Below are 5,870 nucleotides of genomic sequence, written 5' to 3' on the forward strand. Positions count from 1 at the left end.
TCTTTGGACATGAAACCCATTGAAAACCTTTGGTTTGAATTGAAGAGGGCAGTCCATAAACACAGACGAAGGATTTCAAGGATCTGGAAAGATTATGTATGGAGGAATGGTCTAAGATCCCTCCAAATGTGTTCTCCAATCTCATAAAACATTATAGAAAAAGATTCAGTGCCTTTATCCTCACAAGGTGAGGTATAGAAAGGTATTGAAAACAGGCTGTCAATCATTTGGATCCCTAACTTTTTGAGAAAAAAAGTATTACTTGTTAAACAAAATCTCTTTCTCTGAGCAATTGTATTTGTATAAAATAATTTCCCAATTATTTTTAGCATACAATATAGCTCAGTATTTGAATTATTTTACATAGTAATTTTTGCTCATCTTCATCAAGGGTGTCAATAATTTCGGACCCGACTGTATTTTTGTATAGGCATTTGAATTTTACTGAATTCAGTTCTATTTCCTTTTATTCAAATTGCAATTCTGTATCCTGTTTACTACTTAAATTCAAATTCAATTCAAATTCAAGAATTGAATTGGAATTTGAGGGATTCTCAATACAATTCTTGATTGAGCCCAACCCTGACACACACACAGAGACAGACATGCACCCGTCAAACACGTGAATCCTTCAACAAGGTCAAAGTAGAAGTTAAAAGACCTGACTTGCGATGTCAGCGGAAACTGTCTTTTGGCTAACACTATTTACCGTTTCTATTAGATTAGTTCAGAGATTCCAGACCTAACTCAGCACAACTCACAACCACCCTGTATGGATGCAGACTGTCAATGGCTCACCGCATGGGCTTCAGATATTGTCAACCCCTGTTGTGAGGCGCTGCATTCCAAAATAATGACCGTGGAGATTCATCAGCCAAGCCTGACCATGCACTTCCTGATGACCTCACAACTGCACTATCATCAAAGTCATCTGTATCTGAGCTCTTCTTTCTAAGCAAAGATGATTCAACTTTGTTTCAACACAAACAGATTGCTTAGTTTATGAGTGCCTGTACTGTATGTGAACTTAACTATAAAGTAAGGTACACTCCCCTACTTATGTATTTGGACAGTTTATTTTTTATTTCACCTTTATTGAACCAGGTAGGCCAGTTGAGAACAAGTTCTCATTTACAACTGCGTCCTTGCCAAGATAAAGCAAAGCAGTGCGACATAAAACAACAACACAGAGTTACACGTGGGATAAACAGAAGTACAGTCAATAACACAATAGAAAAATCTATATACAGTGTAGGCAAATAGAGTAAGGAGGTAAGGCAATAAATAGGCCATAGTAGCGAAGTAATTACAATTTAGATACATTTACATTTTACATTTAAGTCATTTAGCAGACGCTCTTATCCAGAGCGACTTACAAATTGGTGCATTCACCTTATGACATCCAGTGGAACAACCACTTTACAATAGTGCATCTAAATATTTTAAGGGGGGGGGGTGAGAAGGATTACTTTATCCTATCCTAGGTATTCCTTAAAGAGGTGGGGTTTCAGGTGTCTCCGGAAGGTGGTGATTGACTCCGCTGTCCTGGCGTCGTGAGGGAGTTTGTTCCACCATTGGGGAGCCAGAGCAGCGAACAGTTTTGACTGAGCTGAGCGGGAACTGTACTTCCTCAGTGGTAGGGAGGCGAGCAGGCCAGAGGTGGATGAACGCAGTGCCCTTATTTGGGTGTAGGGCCTGATCAGAGCCTGGAGGTACTGAGGTGCCGTTCCCCTCACAGCTCCGTAGGCAAGCACCATGGTCTTGTAGCGGATGCGAGCTTCAACTGGAAGCCAGTGGAGAGAGCGGAGGAGCGGGTGACGTGAGAGAACTTGGGAAGGTTGAACACTAGACGGGCTGCGGCGTTCTGGATGAGTTGTAGGGGTTTAATGGCACAGGCAGGGAGCCCAGCCAACAGCGAGTTGCAGTAATCCAGACGGGAGATGACAAGTGCCTGGATTAGGACCTGCGCCGCTTCCTGTGTGAGGCAGGGTCGTACTCTGCGGATGTTGTAGAGCATGAACCTACAGGAACGGGCCACCGCCTTGATGTTAGTTGAGAACGACAGTTTGTTGTCCAGGATCACGCCAAGGTTCTTAGCGCTCTGGGAGGAGGACACAATGGAGTTGTCAACCGTGATGGCGAGATCATGGAACGGGCAGTCCTTCCCCGGGAGGAAGAGCAGCTCCGTCTTGCCGAAGTTCAGCTTGAGGTGGTGATCCGTCATCCACACTGATATGTCTGCCAGACATGCAGAGATGCGATTCGCCACCTGGTCAGATACTAACACTGGAGTGATAGGTGTGCAGATGATGATGTGCAAGTAGAAATTGTGGTGTGCAAAAGAGCAAAAATAAGTTAATAAAAACAATATGGGGAATAGGTAGGTAGTTGGATGGGCTATTTACAGATGGCTGTGTACCGCTAGAGCGATTGGTAAGCTGCTCAGATAGCTGATGCTTAAAGTTAGTGAGGGAGCTATAAATCGCTGAAGTTGGCGATTTATAGCTCCCTCACTAACTTTAAGCATCAGCAGCATCAGCAGCATTTCGTTCCAGTCATTGGCAGCAGAGAGCTGGAAGGAAAAGCGGCCAAAGGAGCTGCCCACTGCACTGAGGCTAGGTAACATGGTCACCACCGATAAATCCATGATAATCGAACATTTTAATAAGCATTTCTCTACGGCTGGCCATGCCTTCCTCCTGGCTACTCCAACTCCGGCCAACAGCCCCCCCCCCCATGCAGCTACTCGCCCGAGCCTCCCCGGCTTTCTCCTTCGCCCGAATCCAGATAGCAGATGTTCTGAAATAGTTGCAAAATCTGGCTCCATACAAATCAGCTGGGCAAGACAATCTGGACCCTCTCTTTCTTAAACTATCCGCCGCCATTGTTGCAACCCATATTACCAGCCTGTTCAACCTCTCTTTCGTAACGTCCGAGATCCCTAAAGATTGGAAAGCTACCACGGTCATCCCCCTCTTCAAAGGGAGTTACACTCTAGACCCAAACTGCTATAGACCTATATCTATCCTGCCCTGCCTCTCTATAGTCTTCGAAAGCCAAGTTAATAAACAGATCACTGACAATTTCGAATCCCACCGTACCTTCTCCGCTGTGCAATCCGGTTTCCGAGCCGGTCACGGGTGCACCTCAGCCACGCTCAAGGTACTAAACGATATCATACCCGCCATTGATAAAAGACAGTACTGTGCAGCCGTCTTCATCGACCTGGCCAAGGCTTTCGACTCTGTCAATCACTGTATTCTTATCGGCAGACTCAATAGCCTTGGTTTCTCTAATGACTGCCTCGCCTGGTTCACCAACTACTTTGCAGACAGAGTTCAGTGTGTTAAATCGGAGGGCCTGTTGTCCGGACCTCTGGCAGTCTCTATGGGGGTACCACAGGGTTAAATTCTCAGGCTGTATAAATTCTCTTTTCTCTGTATATATCAATGATGCCGCTCTTGCTGTGGGTGATTCCCTGATCCACCTCCACGCAGACGACACCATTCTGTATACTTCTGGCCCTTCCTTGGACACTGTGCTAACTAAGCTCCAAACAAGCTTCAATGCCATACAGCACTCCTTCCGTGGCCTCCAACTGCTCTTAAACGCTAGTAAAAACCAAATGCATGCTTTTCAACTGTTCGCTGCCAGCACCCACCCGCCCGACTAGCATCACCACCCTGGACGGTTCTGACCTAGAATATGTGGACAACTATAAATACCTAGGTGTCTGGCTAGACTGTAAACTCTCCTTCCAGACTCATGTTAAACATCTCCAATCCAAAATCAAATCTAGAATCGGCTTCCTATTCTGCAACAAAGCCTCCTTCACTCACGCACCGCCAGACTTACCCTAGTAAAACTGACTATCCTACCGATCCTCGACTTCGGCGATGTCATCTACAAAATAGCTTCCAATCCTCTACTCAGCAAACTGGATGCAGTCTATCACAGTGTCATCTGTTTTGTTACCATATCACCTTATACCACCCACCACTGGACCTGTATGCTCTAGTCAGCTGGCCCTCGCTACATATTCGTCGCCAGACCCACTGGCTCCAGGTCATCTATAAGTCTATGCTAGGTAAAGCTCCTCCTTATCTCAGCTCACTGGTCACGATAACAACACCCACCCGTAGCACACGTTCCAGCAGGTTTATCTCACTGATCATCCCCAAAGCCAACACCTCTTTGGCCGCCTTTCCTTCCAGTTCTTTGCTGCCAGTGACTGGAACGAATTGCAAAAATCGCTGAAGCTGGAGACTTATATTTCCCTCACCAACTTTAAACATCAGCTATCTGAGCAGCTAACCGATCGCTGCAGCTGTACATAGTCCATCTGTAAATAGTCCATCCAATCTACCTACCTCATCCCCATACTGTTTTTATTTACTTTTTTGCTCTTTTGCACACCAGTATCTCTACTTGCACATCATCATCTGCTCATTTTTCACTCCAGTGTTAATCTGCTAAATAGTAATTATTCACTACTATGGCCTATTTATTGCCTACCTCCTCATGCCTTTTGCACACACTATATATAGTATAGACTTTCTTTTTTTCTACTATGTCATTGACTTGTTTATTGTGTTATTGGCTTGTTTATTGTTTATTCCATGTTATTCCATGTGTTGTTGTCTGTGTCACACTGCTTTGCTTTATCTTGGCCAGGTCGCAGTTGTAAATGAGAACTTGTTCTCAACTGGCCTACCTGGTTAAATAAAGGTGAAATAAATAAATAAATAAAAAGAGGTGTTGGCTTTGGGGATGACCAGATACCTGCTGGAGCGCGTGCTACGGGTGGGTGTTGTATGGTAACCAGTGAGCTGAGATACCTGCTGGAGCGCGTGCTACGGGTGGGTGTTGTATGGTAACCAGTGAGCTGAGATACCTGCTGGAGCGCGTGCTACGGGTGGGTGTTGTATGGTAACCAGTGAGCTGAGATACCTGCTGGAGCGCGTGCTACGGGTGGGTGTTGTATGGTAACCAGTGAGCTGAGATACCTGCTGGAGCGCGTGCTACGGGTGGGTGTTGTATGGTAACCAGTGAGCTGAGATAAGGCAGAGCTTTACCTTTACCGACAGTGACGCAACATTTTTAAACGTGTCTCTATACTCCGGGATTTTGGATTTGAGATGAAATGTTTCATATGAAGTGACTTTTATTTGAGGGTATTTTGTCATGCATATCGGATTTCCCTTTTAGAAATGAAAGCACTTTATATATCTAGTGCCCCCATTTGAAGATGACAATTTTTTGTACATATTTCACTTGTAGTGTACCAAAGTAGTCAAAAGTTTAGTATTTGGTTCCATATTCATCATTCAGTTCGCTAAGCGCTAGGCACAATGACTACATCAAGCTTGTGACTCAACAAACTCATTGGATGCATTTGCATTTTGTTTTGGTTGGGTTTTAGTTTTGTTTTGCCCAATAGGAACTGAATGATGACTATAGTAATTGTCTTTCTAAGTGAGTAACAAGATATCTCAGAACACTTCTAAATCAACCCTGATCATTCCACAATTAAGAAAAATCATGAATGAATCATGAAGAACAATGAATGTTTCAAAGGCTACAAGAAAGCACGCTAACCTATTTGGAGGGGTATAAAATGTGTCACTCTTCAACTTTCTCACTCATCATAAATCACAATTCATGAATGGTTATTCATAATCACGGTAGCATCCACATTCATGTAGAAGTGTTCACAAATATTCTTGCTTACAATTACAACGGATTCCAAAATGACACGACACATTATTCACCATTCACTTCCTATTGGACAAAACATAATCCAAATCAACCTGAACAAGCTGCAAATGCATCCAACATGTTTTGAGTCACACCTTGATGTAGTCATTGTG

This window comes from Oncorhynchus gorbuscha, linkage group LG02, assembly GCF_021184085.1.
Source record: "Oncorhynchus gorbuscha isolate QuinsamMale2020 ecotype Even-year linkage group LG02, OgorEven_v1.0, whole genome shotgun sequence".
NCBI lineage: Eukaryota > Metazoa > Chordata > Actinopteri > Salmoniformes > Salmonidae > Oncorhynchus > Oncorhynchus gorbuscha.